The following is a 20,558-nucleotide window of genomic DNA, read 5'->3' on the forward strand; positions in this document are numbered from 1 at the left end:
CATAGTGGCCCTACAGGACAGAGTAGAACTAACTGCCCCATAGAGTTTCCAAGGAGCACCTGGCAGATTCCAACTGCCGGCCCTTTGGTTAGCAGCACTTAACAACTATGCCACCAGGGTTTCCCAAGTAATAACAGCATATACTTAGTAAGCATTTACTATGTGTCAGGCACTACACCAAGCCTAAAGCATCACCTCCTTTAAGCTTTAAAACAATCCTAAGAGTGACACACATGATATCACATAGTATTATTCCCATTTTATCAATGGGGAAACTTCAGCTCAGAAAGATCAAGGAACCTAGATGTAAATCCAGGATCACCTGATTCAAAACCAGTGTTCTTGAGCTCTACACTAAGCTATATTAATTACACTCACTTTGTTTAGAAAGGTCAAGATTATTATTGCTACTACCGAAATAATGGAGTCCCCGGGTGGCACAAACAGTTAAGAGCTTGGCTACTAGTCAAAAGGCTGCCAGCTCAAACCCACCCAGTTTTGTGTTTTTGTAATGATTATGGACTGGGAGTAGAGGGTTACAGGAAAACATCAAACCGCAGAAAACAGGCCTGGAGATCTGCTTCTGAAAGGTCAAAAAAACCCACACTGAACCTGTTGCCAAACCAGCTCCGACTCATAGCGACCCTATATGACAGAGTCGAACCGCCCCATAGAGTTTCGAAGGAGCAGCTGTTGGACTTGAACTGTCGACCTTTTGGTTAGCAGTCAGCCTTGAAACCCTATGGAGCAGCTCTACTCTGACACACATGGGGTCGCTATGAGTCAGAGATGACTCAATGGCAACCAACAACCCCACTGAAATAATATGTATATAAGAATATATACAATATTAATTCTTTAAAACATATTAGGTTGAATCAGATAAACTTGCCAATATTCAGCCATTCTGATCTACAAAAATAGCAATTTTAGTATCAAGAGACAAAATAACACGAACCTAGCCCCAGCACAGCCTGACTAGCTGTATGATTTTGGGCAAGGCTTCACTTCCTTCATCCTATAAAATGAAGAGGTTGAGCTAAATTTGTCTTTAGGTTCCCTTCCAGTTCCATAATTACAAGGGAAGATGGGGAGGAGAGCCAAGATCCATTCATCCAACAATTATTTACTATGTGCCCACTATGTGCCAAGTACTATGCTTTTTTCTCTATTCTAAATGTATCTGCAGTTCAAGGGCAGCCCCCCAACAGCCTCCTCTGATTTGAGGGCTCCTACATGTTTTTTTTTACATGTTAGAGATAAAGAATAAGATTGCGGATCCAAGCTTGCCTGCTATTCTAAGGAAGCTGTGATATACCTTACAGTTCTGACAGCTCCTGCCCCATCACAATTCTACAGCAGAAAAGAGAACCAAAGGACCCAGAAACTACATTAGGGACAAGCGATGAAGTATGGCGTGGCAGAAAAAATGGCATGTGTGAACAAGTGTGTTATCTTCCAAAACAAAGAACTCTCAGTAAATATTGTAGCCCACAGTGACTTCTAGAAAATATTCTACTTCTTTCAGGATTTCACTGTCACCTCCCAAGAAGAGAGTTATCCAGCTTTTTCATTAAAAAAAAAAAGAAAGAAAAACGTCCAAACAGGAAGACCCTTCAACTTTGCTGAGTAGAGTTCATGACCATCTAGTCACAACCTTCATAATGATTAAGGATTGAGAGTAGAGGGTTACAGGAAAACAATAAGCTGCAAGTCCAAAGACATTGATTCAACACCTGACTGTGCTGCTTACTAGTATCAATTAATGAACCTGGTCTTATCATTCAGACTGTCTGTGTCTCAACTTCCCCATCCATAAAATGGGGACTGGGAAAGATGATCTCTAAGCACCCTTACTATTCTCTAAAGGTCAACCCATCTGGAATTCTAAGTTTTTACCATGTAATCTGCCATCTGTTCTCTTTTCAACTGTCCACAGTTGTTTTCTAACATGCCTGCAGTAGCTCTTCAAATGCATACTTAAAGACTTATGAGTGCCCACTTCACTCCCTCTCCTCTGGCCTAAATCAAAGTCCCAGATGGAGTGGTTAGTCCTAGATGGAGTAGTTAGCAAGGTGTTGGGAGTAACTCATATGGGGTCATCCGTCTAAACTTTGAGCTGATAAGGAAAGCAGCACATGCAGCAAATAACTATTTGCTTTCTCGATTTCTTGAAACTGAAAACACCCATAACTCCTAACCTTATTCTCTGGGAATTCTACCAGATGTTATAGGAATACAAAAGCTGCAAGACAAGGGGATTAATAACCTTGAGGTGCTGTCAATGTGGCTGAGAAGATTAACCCTACATTAAGTAACTGGTGAATTCTACAGGACAGATTGTTAATATGTGCTAAATTTGGGAATGTAGTCAGTAAGAGTCATAAAAATCAGATGATAAAGGTCAGATGAGGGTTATAATCTGCTCCGGGGAGGGCTTGTGGGTACGTAAGAAGTTAGACTCTGAATCACTGAAGTAGCCATAATTCACCAAGGAAACCATGGCATCAACTTGGGCTCTAACGGAGGGCTATCTTCAAATCTGCGATGACCCTGGGCCCTGCAATAGAGGTGCCTCAGACCAACCTCTCTGGGATAGTTCAGAATCAACTGTCTGACTGGGTAGTAGAAGCAGCTGACAGCAGTGTGTCCCCTGGGTTTTCTGAGATCTATTCCAAATCAGAGCTGCTCATTTCTCTCTTAACCCATGACTTAACTTTCTAGTCCATTTAACAAAATGGCATTCCTATGAAATGCGTTACTTTAAGGACTCTGAAGTCTCCAAAATGATCTTTTTTTCCTCTTCAATACCCTCTTGAAGTAATGACATAAAGAGTAAATATTATTTCATAAATCATAAACTGTTTGTTAATAAGCTCTCCAAATCTTCGTTTCAGAGCTATTAAATTCCTCCTTTATTCCAAAATACAAATACTCACAAGGAAGGAAGGACTTTGAGAATTGTTATGAATCAAATTCTGGGTTTTAGAGACGAGCATTTTTCTTTTTCCTCTTTAGGGGCTTAGAATTATAAAACTTCTCCAAGAGACAGACATGGAGAAAAGTTTCACCACCTTCAAATTTGATAGCATCCATGAAATATAAGCTGATGTGTCTCAAAAATGATGTTTTATAAACTTGTCCTTAAAAATCAAGGGCATGCTCTCAAGATTTCTGTCATGGAAATTGTTCCAAAGGGCAAAGCAATGGGCATATCCATGGTTAGGTTTCACAGCTGTCATGTTATTTAGTTCTGCACATGAAAACACGAAAAATCCTGTTACCAAAAAAAGGCTGGAGAATCTGAGGCCGGAATCTGGCAAGCAATTGCATTTCCACACTATTTTAGTCTGTATTTTCCCTCAATGCAAATACGAATCCTGCAAAACAATTAATTAAAAATAACTATGTGGTCTGAAAAATGCAACTGGAAACATGTCAAAACTGAGAAGTCAATGCTTTTCCATCTTTAATTAATGATACTATACAACTCACTAGAGAAAAGAACCACAGTTCTTTAATCCCCATCCTCCAAGGACTCAAAATGCAGATGTGAACTCTAAAGAACAATAGAACAAGCAATAAAACCTCCTACTTCCTCCAGATTACAGAGCAGACATACATCACAAAACTCAAAAGAATCCAAGCTCCCAACTAGACATCATGTCTTGCCATTAACTGTCCACCAATGAGGGAACTTGAGTTCACAAAATTTTTTCTGCTTGTTTGGGTTTGATTTCTACTATTAACCCGGTATTTGAGGGATAAAAAAATATCACTATACTGGGAGGGAAAGTGGTAAGACTCAAACGTGAATTCTCATTTTTTCCTGACAGGAGTTTAAATAATTATTTGAGATTTACAGAAGTAAAAGAAGAACATGATTTCTAGAAGCTGTTCTGTGGAAAGTGGAACCCGACATCTGTCCTCACCTTCTAATAAATAAAATCAATAAATACCAAAAAATAGATGGCCTTTTAAAATATCTAGGTTCCTGTTTTAGGTTCCTGTTCCCTTATCATATCATTAAGGGACGTTAAGTGGCTGCACTTTGGTATCAACATTTAAGTCTCAGATCTGCCTCTTACTGTGTGACCTTGGGCAAATTACTTAGTCTCTCTGCATTTTGGTTTTCTCGTTGAAACCCTGGTGGTGTCATGGTTAAGTGCTATGGCTGCTAACCAAAAGGTCAGCAGTTCAAATCTACCAAGTGCTCCTTGGAAACTCTATGGGGCAGTTCTACTCTGTCCTATAGGGTCACTATGAGTCCAACTTGATGGCAACAGGCTTTTCTTTTCTTTTCTTTTTTTAATTCTCGGTAAAATATCTACTTAAAGGTGTGGCTGTGAGGACTGGATGAGTTCTATGTATAAAGCATTTACACTAGCACAGGTCCATCGTAAACACTACATAAGTGCTAGCTGTTATTATCACCACCGCTGAATCTATTCTCAGGATGCCAAATGAAATTACATACCACCAAGAAGAAATTGTTTGCGTTTCATTCTCTGAAATGATGATGTCCTAGCATCAGGTTCAACATGTGATTAAAAAAAAAAAAAAAAAATACACCCTCCCTTCCTCCTCAGCCAGGGAGCCCTGGTAGCAAAGTGATTAAGAGCTCAGGCTGCTCACCCAAAGGTCAGCAGTTCGAATCCACCAGCTGCTCCTTGGAAACCCTATGGGGCAGTTTTACTCTGTCCTATAAGGTCACTATGAGTCTGAATCAAATTGATGGCAACGAGTTTGGTTTGGTTTTTTTCCTCAGCCAGAGTGCACTAATGGGAGCTAGGGCCTGAGATGCTCTGTTCCTTGGACAGTGAAGAGAAAAGATACTTATGCCTAGTGGTCTCAACTGCATTCTTTCAAATATTTATTGTGTACCTACTCAGTGCCAGGCACTGCTTCAGGTGCTAAAGCTATTTGCTCTTGGTCAGCACTTTCCACTCCACTCTCTAGAGCCCAAGTCCTTGTTTCCTTATTGAAGTTTGCCGATCATTTAAAAGAAATGTTACATAAAAGCATTTCCCAAGATGAAACTAAGAAGAACAGTGGAGGTCACCCAGAACATCCACCCACTTCTATTTTCTTCTCTAGAGTTCTACAATAACAGTAACAATACAAAAATCCCCACTCTCTAATTTCAAATTTGGTAATGCAGATTATTCCCAGATGAGTTTTTGCCAAATACGTGCCAAGCTGACTCTGACACTGACAAGCTGATGGAACAAACCACCACTGCCTCTCCACCCACCAACCATAGCACAATGCTGGACTATGTGAACACAGCCAGGAAGGCTGCCACGTCGGGAGCTAGGAAAGGCAATACACAGGCACAGAACACTGCACACAAGCTATCGTCACCAAAGAAATATCCTCCTTCTCTAAAACTTCCAGCTAGGTACCAGCATTTAAACTTCTCAAGAGACGAGCCTCAACATTTACCAAGGCTCCAAGAAGATTTAGCCACTTATAAAGCAGCTGAAATAGTGATTATTATTTTATCAAGTTATACGACTATGTTCAGGCAGCAGCCTGCCCATTGCCGTCAAGTCAATTCCAACTCTTAGCGACCCTATAGGACAGAGTAGAACTGCCCCATAGGGTTTCCAAGGAGTGGCTGGTGGATTCAAAATGCTGACCTTTTGGTTAGCAGCCAAGCTCTTAACCATTGCACCAACAACACTGACTTGGGAGCCAGGCTTGGGCTTGAATTCCAGGGCTACCACTTACTAGCTGTATGACCCTGGACAAATATTTAACCTCTCTCATTTTCATTACCTATATTATATGACTTAAAAATTCCTACCTTTAAGAGCTTTGTGAGGATTAAGCACCTAGCTGATGTATGACACACAGTGGGGACTCAATAAACAGATGCCTTGCCCACCCTTTATTTTCAGGCAAGAAATATATACCAAGGAACTCAATCCCTGGCAGAGGAATAAAGAGAGTGAATCTTAGGCAAATATTGCCCCTAGGTTTCCTAAGAGCCTACTTCTGATAGCTGGTGTGTTTAGGGCTCTAACAATATTTCAGCTGATATGCAAAATCCAACCAAACCTTCTCCAATACCTCTTTCTCACCCCAATCAAGAAAGTTAATCATGAAGGCTTCAGCTGTACCCTTCAGAGTACCATAAGCTCTGGAACTGGAGCTCACATCCCCCCAGCTTCTCTGCCCCTTTCCTTTTCCTTTCAAATCACAAATGCAGCTCCACAGTGTCATCTATGCACAGGGTGGCACAATGAATGAGGGCAGGCAGCTTGCCTTAACTTTTCTTCATTCACTCAATAATATGTCAGGTCCGAAGCTTGACTAATATATACTTTAAAATAAAATTAAAACTTGAATGTATCAGGAAGCTGGGAGACTTTATAGGTCTTAAGTTTCGGGGACCTAGATTTAAAATGAAACTAGTTGACTTTGCATTCTAGTTTTGCGTCAAACCTGAACAAGTCATTCAAATTTTAGTTTAGACTTTTAAGAAGTTTGGTTTCCTCATCTGTGAAATAATAATAACACCTACCTCACAGGGTTATTTCAGCATTAAATGATATAATATGTGTGAAAGCATTTCAAAAACTGTAAAGCTCTGTATAAATGTTATATTAGAAAATTTTAGTCTCTTTTGTTACCCCTTTTGTCAGCTACAGGAAACCCTGGTAGCATAGTGGTCAAGAGCTATGGCTGCTAACCAAAAGGGTGGCAGTTTGAATCCACCCGCCGCTCCTTGGAAACCCTATGGGGCAGTTCTACTCCGTCCTATAGGGTCACTATGAGTTGGAATTGACTCCACGGCAATGGGTTTGGCTTCTTTATTTTGTTGGCTACAGCCTATGTGAGCCAATAAAATCTATATATGTAGCTTTCTACCAAGCTACCTGTGCCTACCTATGCACTTGCCTGTCTCACACTCTACCTTAATCTACGCTCATTGGTCCCAAATTCTTGCGAACACTCCCATTCCTACCATACCTTCAGACAAATGCATCATCACAGCTTCCGATACTCAAAGTTTAGAATATCTAGCCTGACATTCATTTCCAAAAGGCAGGATCTGATCTGGTTTACAGAATGGCAAAAGCCATGAAACTTTCCTAATCATCCCCTTCGCATCACACGCCCACATACATGCAGTATTAAGAATCAGGTTCCTCTCCTAGGTAAGGAGGAATAACCCCTCCCAGTCTTTAATATCTCCCAAGTCTTGGCTAAAAAAAAAAAAAAAAAGATTGGCTTTGCAGCTGTGGGATTTTATGAGAACAAAGAAAAATATATCTAATAACTGTCCACTAACTAAATTCTGATAGTCAAGCAATGTATTGAAATGCTAAATAACACTGTGAGTGTGACTCAGTACCTCAAATATATTCATTCAACACATTTTTAATAGACATCAAGGAAGTAATAACAAGATCCTTTCGTCCCTGCTCTCTAAGAACTTTCAGACCAATAGAAAAGACAACATGAATACATAAAGAACTATAACACAAGGAGGTCTGTAATGACAGCCATAAAAGAGGGATAAGCCAAAGACTAAGCCAGTCAGAGAAAGAAGACTTCCTGCTGTAGTGAACCCAGAAAACTTTGGTAAGAACTACCATAGAGTTTTAAGGATAGGCAGGGTTTTAAAAGGCAGAAGCAGGGCCAGGAGGAGCTCAACAAGGGAAACTACAGTATCATCCAGGCACAGGGAGCTAAGATGATCAAAACACAGAGGGTACTAAAGGGAAAGGTGACTATGGTTACATCAGAAGACAGGGTCCATCAACAGTAATAAATAGTAGAAGATAAGAATAAAAAAGAGGCCAGGATCACCATAGATCTCAAATGTCAGGCCAGGGAGTTCGTACTTTACGCAGTGGATAGTGGACAGCCCACCATGTGTTGTTTTTCGTTCTCTTTTAAAAAAAAAATTTTTTTTTTTTAAATCAGGAAAGCATATGGATCAGAGCTCTATATTCGGATAAATGAAAGAAAGGAATGACTAAGGGCAGGAGTGCCACAGCTTTGGCAGGAGACCTCATAATGCCTAAAGAGGTGACAGAAGAGATGAAATGTAAGCGTCATTTGGGAACAACACTGGGAAGGAAGCATTAACAAGGTCTGGTGTCTACTTACCCCTGGGGGAGATGCATAAATCAAACAAGACTCAAAGTTCTTCAGGTTAACTGAGAGAACAGTTCAGCCATTACTGAACCAGGAACACCTGGAAGGGCAGCCAAGTAAAAGGTGAAACTCATGGGCTGGCAGAAAATTCATATGGAAATGAGTAATCATGAGAGAGGCTGCAGCTGGAACTATAAATATGGAAGTCAGCAGCTCGAAGGCTCAGTTGCAGGAATGGGGTGGCTGAGCTCAGCAAGGGAACGAATGTAGTGACAAAGCACAGAGAAGAAAGCAGATGACATGGTATTTGTCAACTGAAAAGGGAAAGGGCAGTTAGTCTGGAAAAGGCAGAGTGTCACAAAGCTGAGAAAAAAGAATTTTAGGAAAGACAGAGCTGTCAACCTAGCCAGATACTGCAAGGAGACTAGGCAGACAAGGATCCAAGAAAAAGGCAAACAATTTCATAACTGGCATGTCATCAGTGACCTTTGACAGACAGGGTGGGGCAGAAAACTCTGTGTGAGTCAAGACTTGATGCACTGAGGAAGAAAGTGAGATGAAGTTCTGGAGACTGAGGGTAGAAAGAGTGTGTATGTAACAGGGAGCCCATCCTTCAAAAGAAGGGATGGCTGCAGAGAAGTGGTATCTGAACAACAGTGCCACTGATCGAGGTGCTTGGAGCGGCCACCTGTCCCTTCTTCCTCAGTGGGCAGAGACAGGGAGAAGGCTCAGGGAAAATCAAGGGGCCTTTCCCAATCCAAAAGGACAGTGATGATTGTGCATAATGGCGATAGAGCCCCCATTTCCAGAAATGGGTATGTGAACTGAAAAAACTTGTCAGAGGCAACTGGTTCATTTTGCTAAAACTAACAATTTGCAGGCCACTGTTGCTCCTCTTGGGGAGAAGAGATCCCCTTCACTGTCAGAGGTTTACCTGCCCATTGTCCACTGGGAGCCACTATATTTTTCTCCAAAAACATGGAACCTATAAGCACTGATAACAGGTATCTTGGAGAAACCAAACTACATGGCAAATCCACAGCTATGGATTTCTTCTGCCTTTAGTCCAAAGAGCTATACACATGAACACACACACAGGACTAAGAAGAGATCTGTAGTCGGACTGCCCAGGTTCAAATTCTGCCTCCACCACTTATTAATTTTATGATCGTAGACAGGTTACCTAAACTCTGTACCTCTGTTTTCTCATCTGTAAAATGGGCTTAAAGCTAACTATGCTGTGTATATTCTCAACAACAATAAAGAAGAAGATTACAGCCTAGAAAACCCTATGGGACAGTTCTGCTCTGTCACATTGGGTCCCTGTGAGTCAAAAATCAACTCGACAGCACCTAACAACAAGTCTCATAAAAAAAACTATCTAAGCATATGTATTCTTTGAAATCTTTAAAAGCCTCATAACACAAGAGTGTTCACATACATTCACTGGTTTTAAGGCAACCTGCTAAAGTCACATTTTCTTGGTTTTTTGCATGTAGGCCAATAGTTACTTTTTTTTTAAAGTCAACTGGGAAGGAGACTCCATTGTCTTCATATTTGTTAAGGCAGCTAACAGTAACGAGTTCTATCTTGTCTTCAAAAATATTTTGAATAGTCTTGGACCTTTTCACTTCAGTTTTTTAAAACCAGCATATCAAGTTACACAAACAGACACTGGGAATTATATTAGAATTGTACCAAATCTATAAATTAATTGGGGAAGAAATAATACGTTTTATAATATTTACTTCCATTTCAAGCACATGGTATATCTTCCTAATATGCAGAACTCCTTTAAATCCTGTATCTGTCAAGAAAGTATAATAACTTTTCTCAAGAAAAAAAAAAAATAGTACCTATCTCAAATGGTGAAGATTAAATGAGTTAATTCAAAAAGTGCTTAACTCAAAGTCTGGCATCTGGAATGTGCTCAATAAATATTGGCTATTATTACCTTATGTGAGTCTCACTGCAATGCCATGAGATAAAGCCAGGTAATCATTATCATCTCCATATTACTAAAAACAAAACTGAGGTTCAGAGAGGAATGCCCACATTTCACAGTGTGGGGCACAAGCGAGGACTTGAAGAAAGTCCAGTCTCCTTAATGAGATGCACAAAGCTCTTGATAACAAACCCAGTGCTTACCCCTCTGGCTTCAGCTCCTACTAGCCTTGCCTTGAGCATGAAACTAATCCACCGCACTATTTTCCACTTCCATGGGGAAGTGTCTCTCCCATCCTCCTTGACTCTCTGATTCTTATTCATTCCTCAAGCCTCCTCTCAAACGCCATCTCTTCCAGGAAGCTGTCACTGGCACCTGATCCCCCTTCTCTTGTCATCCCACCTCCGTCTCTTTATGCACCTCCGACCATCTTTTAACATCACACTGTGTGATCACATGAACACCTGTCTTTCCCACTAGATTCTGAGCCTAACAGAGTTTCTGGCACAGAGTAAACACCACAAACATACCTTTCAACACACCTGGCCATGCCCATCCAGAGATAATCTGGATCTTTGTTATCTTAGGTCTGTCAAATAAAGGAGACCAAACTGAAATCTATCAAAGCACTAATCCTAGGCTTGATTAAAGCAGTGAGAAGGACATGGGGTTTGGCACATGAAGGAGGAAAGGTTCAAAGGTCTAATATTCCAAATGCCCAAGATGGACTGCCAAGAGTTTAAAAAGTACATCTTGCTTCCCGTACACTGAATGTCAGCCCAAGACTTGCTTTCAGTTCCTGGCTGCTCAGGAGTGATCTTGGGGAAAGGTGACCAGAGAAGGGATAAAACAAACACATCCACTCCCTCCTCACTCCCTCAAACACCAAGCAAACAGCTGTGTTGAGTTCTGTAGTAGGGTTACATCTGTCCCCAGTGGAATCTGACAGGTGGCACCACACCTCCTCCACACCCTTGGCTCCCGGCCATCACCTGGTTCATGTGGGGAAGCAGGTGATATTCTCTATATCTAGGCACCTCTAGTTACCAAGGCTAATCTCCTCAGGGCTCTCCCTGAGGAACTCCAGGTATATGTCAGGTTTTCCCCCTTGTCTGCATAAAGCAAGCAACACTCAGGAAAACATAAACACAGGCCTAGAAGCATACACACACCTGTGTACCTGTATCTGCCCCTGACTCTGCTTGGGGTAAGGGGCCTGCTAGTTTCTTGAAATTTGCCCACAGATGATAGTTTTGTAGCCCAAGCCTAAATTAATATAAACTGGAGTTGCGATTTTCCAGCACATTACGTTTCTGTAGAAGTCTTGAAGTGAATAGCAGCACCATCTCTAAAAGTATCATTAACTTTTACAAAAAGCTTTCAAATATGTTTTCTCATCTGGACCCATTAATACAAATAAGTACACTTTCAATCAATCTCAAATCCATCTTCCAATATTTTGGGCAGTATTACCGTCCTAAGGAGAAATCTAGTTATTTCATTCACAACATTGAGAAACTTCCATTAGTTCCCTGTAGCCTCCAATATAAAGGACAAATTTTTAGCCTGGTTTCATCTGTGTGCTTCAGCCCACATCAGGGTTGCCTCCAGCCATAACTTACCTGCCCTACATGCTACCTCAGTGGTCTCTCTCTCCCTGTTAACTTGGTGTTCTGTGCCCTTCCCGCCTCCATGCCTTTGAACTCTGAAATGTCCTTCAATCCATGTCCCTCAATCCAATATGCCCACCTCTCTATCCCATTCCCCTCTCAACCTAGCAAACTCTATTCAGCCATGGCACTAGCTCATCTGTCTCTTCCCAACTCTCCCAGACACTCTCTGCAATCCCACAATAAACTGTACATATTTATATTATTTACCACACTGTATTATTTTACCATTGTCACCCTTAAAAAAACCCATTGCTGTCAAGTCAATCCTGACTCATAGCGACCCCATGTAAAAGAGGAGAACTGTCCCATAGAGTTTCCAAGGCTATAATCTTTATGGAAGCAGACTACCACATCTTTCTCCCATGGAGCGGCTGATGGGTTCAAACCGCCAACCTTTCCGTTAATAGCCAAGTGTTTGACCACTGTGCCATATGGGCATTTTCTTGTTCTTTTTAAAATTTTCAACATCTGGTTGTCAATTTAATGATTAAATGAAACCCAATAAAACAGTAAGACAGATATCATCAAGCCCTGTTTTATATAGGTAGAAACAAACTTAAGCAACTTGATGAAGTATGGTTGAATAGTGGGAATTCTTAAGAGCCAAGAGAGAAAGTGAAGGGAAGGAAACTGGCATTCATTGAACAGCTAGTCTGGCTACTCTGTGCAAGGCACACTGACAGACAAGTGGTAGCTGTACCTGAGGCATAACTACCAAGAATCAAACCTGGGTCTCCCACATGGAAGGTGAGAATTCTACCACTGAACCACCAATGACCTCTTGCCTGAACGCTGCTTAATCAATGTTTGATATCATCATTATCATCACTGTTTACTTGCCTCACAGGGTCAAAAACTTCAGTCTGAAGCAATCAGAGATAACATATTATACAAGCAACAAAACCCATACCAAATCAGGCAAAAATGCTTTTAAATAACTGAGGAAGATGAATCCTATATAATCAATTACTATCTCCAGGTGCTATCCATGCATTGATAAGTTACCTAGAAGATACGGCACATACAAAGTATAGTTAGATCAGAAGTGGCACCAGATAGGTATGAGGTGGTGAGCCCCTGGCTGGTGAGTAATCCTAACCAACCACCCAGCAGCAGCATCTCAATCTATTCTTACTGGTTTTGATTGAATATCTGACCCCATTTAATCCTCAGAACAACTTGGTGAGGCAGGTATCATCATTCTCATTTTATAGATGCACTGAAGAAATGATACATTATGGTAATAGTTGTAGGCTTAGGGATAGCAAAGGTCTCAGGACGCACCCCCTGAACATGTCCCAAGATGTTAAAACCTTAGAAACAATCTTAGAATCAATTGTTCTAAAAACACAGAATTAAACTAAAAACACAGACTGCTTGCGTCTAAAAATCAAACGGCTAGTCTAAAACCTGCAATGGTGAAGAATCTTCCCTAAAGAATCTAACACACACCACAGCTCAGTCTTGCTCCTAACCCAGAGGGCCGGCAGAGGGGCAAGAGTGGTTGAGGCATGGATCTGAAGCAATTCGGCTTGGCTGGGATTTAGCCATTGCCCTCTGCCTCACAGCCCTGTGCTTTAATCAACTGACTCCGGCAGTGGCAAGAGAGGTCAGGCGCCTGTGGCTGTGAGTAATGGTGGTACAAAATGTATCTCTCTAATCAGAAGCTGATGGTGTCAGTTGTCATAACTTAGAGAAAAACAATGCTTCTGCAAGGGAAAAAAGAAATGTCTATTCACCCAGAAGTTAAGTGAGGCCTTTCTTTCTTCCTCTAACTCTGAATGCAAATGTTTGGAACAGTTTACTAGGCCTTATACCCCTCCCCTCCCCAATATTTCTTGATGCATTTATGAAAAGAAATCTAGGAATAATAAACCAATTTCCGCCAGTAGCTGCAAAGTGTCTAGAAACTAAGACATTAGGAAATGCTTTCATTTTGGCCTTCTTTCATCTCAATCATTACAAGGGATAATGGATAACAAAGTCCTTTTGTAAGTTATAAGTACTCCACCTGTGTAAAGAACTCACTGCAAGTTTCTGTTAATGGTGGTGAAATAATTTGGAAAAGAATAGTGGTAATGGTTGCACATGATGAAAGTAATCAATGTCACTGAATTGTACATTGTAAAAATTGTTGAGCTGGCAAATGATTTGTTATGTACATTTTTACCATAATTTAAAAAAAAAAAGAACTGTAACCATCTGAGGGGCATTGGAACAGATTTCAACAAAGACTTCATTTCAAGAGAGTGAGTCACTTGTTCATTTATCAATTCATTAAAACTTCTTATACAAGCTCCCACTGAGTGCCAGGAACTGCTAGGCAATGTGGATGCAGAATTAAACCAGATGGTTACAGTTCAAGTCCTCTGCGGGGCGTGGGAGGACCCCAATCTTTTCCCAAATATTCTGATTGGTCTTTTCATCTCCATCCTATTCCAACCACAGATGAGTCTCTCTCTTTTTCTTTTTCTCTCTCTCTCTGCTCCACCAAGTTTTGAGCCACTCAAGAGAAGGGTGATGTGCTTCTCCCACATTCTACAGAAGTCCTAACACACAGACAAGTACCCAGTGGTACTAAGGAAAAATACTGTATATAATGACTTAAAAGTCAAGTACTTAGTGACACACATGGCTTTATCACCATTAAGAATTGGCTTTCATTATACTCCTGTCAACTTACCCTCTGAAAAATTGTCTAAAATCAGTGCTCCCCTCCCAACAAGCTTAGCGGGTTCTAGATTAATAGTAACAAATGAACAGAAACAACTCTCTTCTGATGATCCGTAGAAGGTCTGACATTCCCAAAGTGTTCTGCATGTGACATCAGTCAGCTAGGGAGACCCTCAGAAAATAATGAGGGGGCACTGAAAGTTTGAAGCAACAGGAAGTAAGCATATTTTCTAATACCTGATTCCCCTGGATTCGGTAACTCTCCACCAGACTTCCATTTGGGCAGTTGTGAATGGAAAATAACCCAGAATCAGTTTGTTTTTTGTTTTTGTTTGTTACTGAATCACAGATTTTTAAGACTGGAAGGAACTTCATCTGGTCCTCACTTTATAAAGAAACCAAGGCTAAGGGAGAGGGCCTTAATAAATCCAGATCCTACAACTTGTCTTTGGCAGACACAAGACTAGAAGTCATGTCACCTGCCTCCCAGTGCAGGGCCCGTTCCTGTCCCCAGAGTTGCCAGGAGCTGGGCATGAGCCTGTGAGGAGCCCTCGACACAGTGGCTGTGGGCACACAGCCATGTCCTCCAGGTCCACTGCCTTTCCAGTTGCTCTTATTTCTTTCTCCTTCCTCCTTCCATGCCTCTGCTTTGCTTCAGGCAACTAGAGATAGCTCTCAGAGTCCTGGGACTCTTCGTGCAAATGAACAGCTCCCTTGCATGGCAAATATGTTTTTATTCTGTAAAATGGGACTACCTTATGCCCTTCTGCTCTGTTCAAGATTGTGATGAAGGTAAGTGACTACTAGTCGGCCCTCCATATCCGCAGGTTCTGCATCCATGGATTCAACCAACCGTAGATCAAAAATATCTGGGGGAAAAAAGTAAGTTCCAAAAAGCAAAACTTGAATTTGCCGTGTTCCAAGCACTACACTGAATCCACGTGAATGAAGTGATGTGCAGGCATACCCTGCTGTAGCCTCCTGCCATTTCATACATCCTCAGTCTCTCTTCAGCACTCATTGTTTGACTCACATCTCATTCGTTTGCTAGTTGTGTTGTGTGTACCCTTTGTTTCTGTGAAAAAATGGCTCCTAAAAAGCAATCCCTCAAAGGCTAAGTGCGAGGGAGTTGAGGAGAGCAAGAGGAAGGATTTTCAGGCTAGTAGGGAATGGCCGGTTAGCTATGTAATGTGCTATAGCCTCCAGAACTTAAAATTCACAAGTGAATCGGCATCACCTGATGCCCAGGCAGCTTTAGCATTCCCAGAAGAGTTCAAGAAACTCACAGAAGAGAAAGACTACCTTTCAGAGCAAGTCTTCGACTGTGATGAAACAATTATTTACACACCACCTATACTGTATTAGGTATTATAAGTAATCTAGAGGTGATTTCAAGCATATGGGAGGATATGCGTAGGTTATACGCAAATACTACATTATTTTATATAAGGGGCTTGAGCATCTGCTGATTTTGGTATCCTTGCGGGTCCTGAAACCAATCCCCCACAGATACAGAGGGACAACGGTACTAGCCATCAAAGAATTCTACGTTCTTTGAAGAAAACGTAAGAGTAGGGATCTCTTAGGGGGTACTGAATTTCTGTTAATGGTGGAATAATTTGGAAATGGGTAGTGGTGATAGTTGTACAACATGATGAGTGTAATCAATGCCACTGAATTGTATATGCAAAAAATGTTGAGCTAAATGTTTCGTTATATACGTATATTTACCACAATAAAATAATTTAAAAAAACAGTAGGGATCCAAGAGAGCATTTATATCATAATTAAGTCCAGTGAGGCACTGGCAGTTCAGCAGCAGAATTCTCACTCTCTCTCTATGTGGGAGAGCCAGGTTCAGCTCCACCCAACGCACCTCATGTATGGCCACTACCCATCTGTCAGTGGTGGACTGTGTTACCATGACGCTGAACAGGTTTCAGTGGCTCTTCCAGACTAAGAAGGACTAGTAACAAAGGGCTAGTGATCTAATTCCAAAAATCAGTCAGTGAAATGCGTATGGATCATAATGGTTCAATCTGAAACCAATTACAGGGATGGTTTCCTTCCACTGTGCCTGGGGTTGCCATGAGTCGGTCCAGGAGCAATCGACAACAACAATGCTAAGCCTAAGAGCTGAATTCCAGCATTTTATAAAGACAGACAATGCTCTTGATCTACGTCTAAATATTTAAAAAAAAAAAAAAAATAGCATATACACTTGCATGCAATTCAAGTAACAAAAAATAACACCTGACATTTGGTTCTTGCAGTGACAACTGTAAGAGAAGGTAGAGTAGGTGTCATTATCCCCAATTCACAGAAGAGGAAAATGATTCAGAGAAACTACCCATCTTGCGTAAGGCCACACAGGTAATAAAATGCAGTGCTCTTGTGTAAGGCCACACAGGTAATAAAATGCAGTGCTGGAGCAATGACTTCATCTAAGATCCTCTCCTCTTCACTGTGTGAATTAGTTTTAGAATTTTCTGCTCAAATTTTGCACATCGACAACCCTGAAGAGCTACCTTTTTTGTTGCATTTGAGACATTTAACAACAAGGAACAGAGTTTGACCCTGCAACTTCAGCAACAGTCTCAGGCAGGCACTTCTCCCTGCTGGAAACTCAATGACACAGTCAAATTATGAGAGATGAACTTTGGGGTATACAAATAGAATTAACCTTTCTGATGCTCTTAATTATTCATAATTTACTCTCTACATTCTTTCAAAAACAATCTGAGATGGCCCTTAGCTCTGACAATAATTCATTCAAAAAGTAAGGATTATATTATTTGTTCATTTTGTTTTTTTAATTTACTCAAATAGATTCAGAGAAAAATATTTGGAAGGCTATACCCAAGTTTTAGCCTTTGTTATTTCTGAGTATGGATGTATTGATTCTATTTAGTTTTTTATGATTAATGCTCATGTGTATTTTTTAAGCTTTTTCTGCAATGAATAAGTACAGCTTTGGTAATAAGAAAACAAATAATAAAGGTCATTTTTATTTTTCATACCTATTCTCCATCCTTCAGAATGGAAGAAGAGGTTCCACAGGCGTTTGAGAAGCTCCAGCACTATGACTCAAGCAAACGGAAAATGCCAGCGTTGCCCTAAGTCCTCAGAGCAGAATTTTGCTTTGTTTCTCCATCTGGGCACTTGCAGCCCTCAAAAATACCAAGCAGTGTGCCAAGACACCAATTTTATGCAAAGATTGTGAGGGGTGCTTTTTAAAATATATCTAAACTCAACTGGACATATCATAAAATCAAATCAAAAATTTGCATACTATAAACCCCGAAAAGAAATTTCAAGCTTGTTGGGCCACACTGAACTGTATACCCTAGGACCTCGGAGCAGTTGCTAGTTTTTGCCATTTGGGGGTCTTCTACGGAGAAGTTTGGGAAGCCCTAAGGCAAAGAATACCAACATATTTTTTTCCCTTTTTGAGACAGTGGTAAACTTCATTAATAGTAAGTCACTTTTCCTATTTGTTAAAAACAGCAATTTTTTTTCCATCTACAATATCTTTAAAAATTCTTTATAAAACAAATGGCAGCAAGCCTATCACCAGTGAACGCTGGAAGCCCACAGGGGCACAACCCACATACCTCCCTTGTCCCAGAAGAAGAATTGCCTGGCTCTTCGGATTTTGAGAATAGCAGGGCCCAGGCTGCCCCTGGGCTGAGTCACATTTCTGCAGGGCAGCAGACCACGCTGCACAAGGTGCTAATTCATTCATTCTACAAATGTTTATTGAGTGAAGCCTGAGAAAGGCCTCTTTGGGGACAGTAGGATCATTCAAAAGTCAACCGTCGGGTCTAACGGATCAGATGTGGACAGTCAATCTTTTATTAGACCCCAAATCACTCCTTCAACAAAGCAAACAGGGCCCTTGCCTCACTCACTACCAGCTGGGCAGGATCAGGCAGGCATTCTGAAACAGGGCTGCTGCTGAGAGAGGCAAAGGCAGTCACCAATTTCCCCCAGAATCACCAAGATTCCTGCACCATAAATGATATAATACCTCTAAAACAGTTTGAACGGAGTCTGGCATCTAGTGAGAGCGCACTAATTCTAGTCATTTTTGTTCTTATTCCAGCATGCCCTTACTCAAGGAGCACAGAGAAAGCAGAAAGAACATGAATCTGAACCCCAGCTGTGCCACTTACTAGTTATGTGACTAAGTGACAGCCTCAGTTCCTCAGCTGTAAAATGGGATAAATGACAGTATACCATCCTCATTTGGTTTTGTGAGAATCAGGGACATAGTCTATGTAAAGCTTCTAAATGACTGCCTGGCCCATAATAAGTACCCAATTAAAGATGTCAATATTGTCTTTACCGCTTCACCATACCTTCTCCTGCCCTTCCTGGCCACTCTTGATGAGCCCTAGAGTCTGATTTCACCTGGGTACCACACTAGGTGTGAGGTGGGCTGAAGAATTACAGGGGTGGAAGAGTCAGAGGAAAGGGCTGCTAAAGACTTCACACAGAATCCCATCAAGGTCCACGGATATTTCCAGCCATCCTGTCTGCCACTCACCCACAGACAGCAGGGGCCACCACCCTAGCCCAGAATGGGTGCCAAGAGGGGTACAGGAAGCTGGACAGCAGTTTGAATTCATCCCACCATCCAGTGTATGTCAGTCAGTCTGCCTGAAGACCCACAAGACTTCCTCCTAACATCCCTGCCAGGCTGTACCCCGTCAGGAAGCTGACTACATGATTCATAGTCTGTTCTTATCTAGGCTTCCATCTCAACCCAGAGGCCAAGGGGAGGGAGGTAGGTTGGTTACCAATCAGCACTAAATGAAAATAAGGACTTTTCATTAAGTCAGGATATGGAGCCCCTCCTAAGACAAAAAGTATTTATAAAGGGAGAGGGGAGGAAAGAGAGGGGAAAGGAGGGAGGATGGATGCTGAGGGAGAGAGCCACTTCCTACAAACTGGAAGAGCCCTATGTCTTAAAAGCTGAAGCACTTGGTTTTCCACTTTGAAAGATGATAAACTCCACTCGTGTGATTTATAGCTCACCACAGGAGGAAGTCTGGGTGTAAGAAGGAAATTCCAAACTAACTCTGTTTATTTTCAAAGTAGAAATCATTAGCCTCCTACCTCTCCTTTCCCAACACCCTACCTAACGCCCTACCTTCCCTCACCTGAGCAACCTGGGGCCCCTTACACTGCAGCCAGGTCCTGCCTGCAGCCAGCCTAAAACCCAGGGTCAGTCCTCGAAAGCCTCAGGAAGCGTGACAGCCCGGCAGAGCCTCCTTCTACCGGGGCACCCCAGTTTCCTGGAGACTGGGTCTCCAGGGAACACAGTTCGCTCTTCAGTAGGTGGAAAACTGAGGAAGGGAACTTTCCGGGCTCCAAAATACAGCTCACACTTTAGAACTAAGACTAAAAGAACACCATTCTGCACCAACTCCTTCGCTTAACAGAAGAGGAAACACAGACCCAGAGAGGGAAAAAAAGTTGAGTTGTTTGAGGTAACACAGCGAGTGGGCAGAGAAGTCGAGACTCCGTGGGCGCTTTTTTGAGTCGCAGCCCCTCGGGGAGCGCGTCTCGCCGCCTCGCGGTCCGCTCACCCCCAGACCCGGACCGGATGATCCAACCCCGGCAGCCCCGGGCAGGGCGCGTTACCTTCCTCCTGGCTAGGCGCTGTGACCTCTTCTACCCCGGCGAGGCGAAGGCTGCCCTGCCCAGTTCGCGCGCTCGCTGGGCTGCCCAGGTGTCGCACGGCCACTATCAGCGACGGAGGCGGGTGCAGGCCCCCGGGCGGCGGCGGGAGGCGCGCAGGGGCCGCTCCGGGCAGGGCGGACCAATGGCGCTGCGCCCGCTCCCCGCCCCGCCCAGCCCCGGCTGCCAGGGCTCCGAGCTCGACGTCCGCAAGCTGCTACTCTCTTCCCTTCTACCCCGCCTCCGTGGTTCCTTCTTTCCCCACGTCCCACTCACTTTCGCCTCCTTCTCAAGTGTACCTTACCCCGAAACAACTTTTTTCTGTGCACATAAAGCAAGCAGCACTTATTTTTATTTTTTTTTACTTTTTCTACCCCTCTGCCTTAGGAGGCCTTGGAACCTGAGAGCATGGAGCACAAACAGCCCCTCCACCCAGAGAGCGAGGTCAGCTTCCGTGCCCTGGAAACCGG

At 42.3% G+C, this 20,558-nt stretch overlaps 1 protein-coding gene across 18 annotated transcripts in view; it reads right to left on the reverse strand.

The window, feature by feature from the left end:
- Window positions 1-20,162, reverse strand: part of LOC100672653 (synaptotagmin-like protein 2) — a 133,257-nt gene extending 113,095 nt beyond the window's left edge. For all 18 annotated transcript variants that reach the window (XM_064288792.1, XM_064288784.1, XM_064288791.1 and 15 more), the window contains exon 1: window positions 20,053-20,162. The gene's annotated coding sequence lies outside the window, so the exon portion shown is untranslated. The remainder of the gene's footprint in view (window positions 1-20,052) is intronic.
- Window positions 20,163-20,558: the final 396 nt, after the last annotated feature.

Source organism: Loxodonta africana, chromosome 7 (genome assembly GCF_030014295.1).
Source record: "Loxodonta africana isolate mLoxAfr1 chromosome 7, mLoxAfr1.hap2, whole genome shotgun sequence".
Lineage (NCBI taxonomy): Eukaryota > Metazoa > Chordata > Mammalia > Proboscidea > Elephantidae > Loxodonta > Loxodonta africana.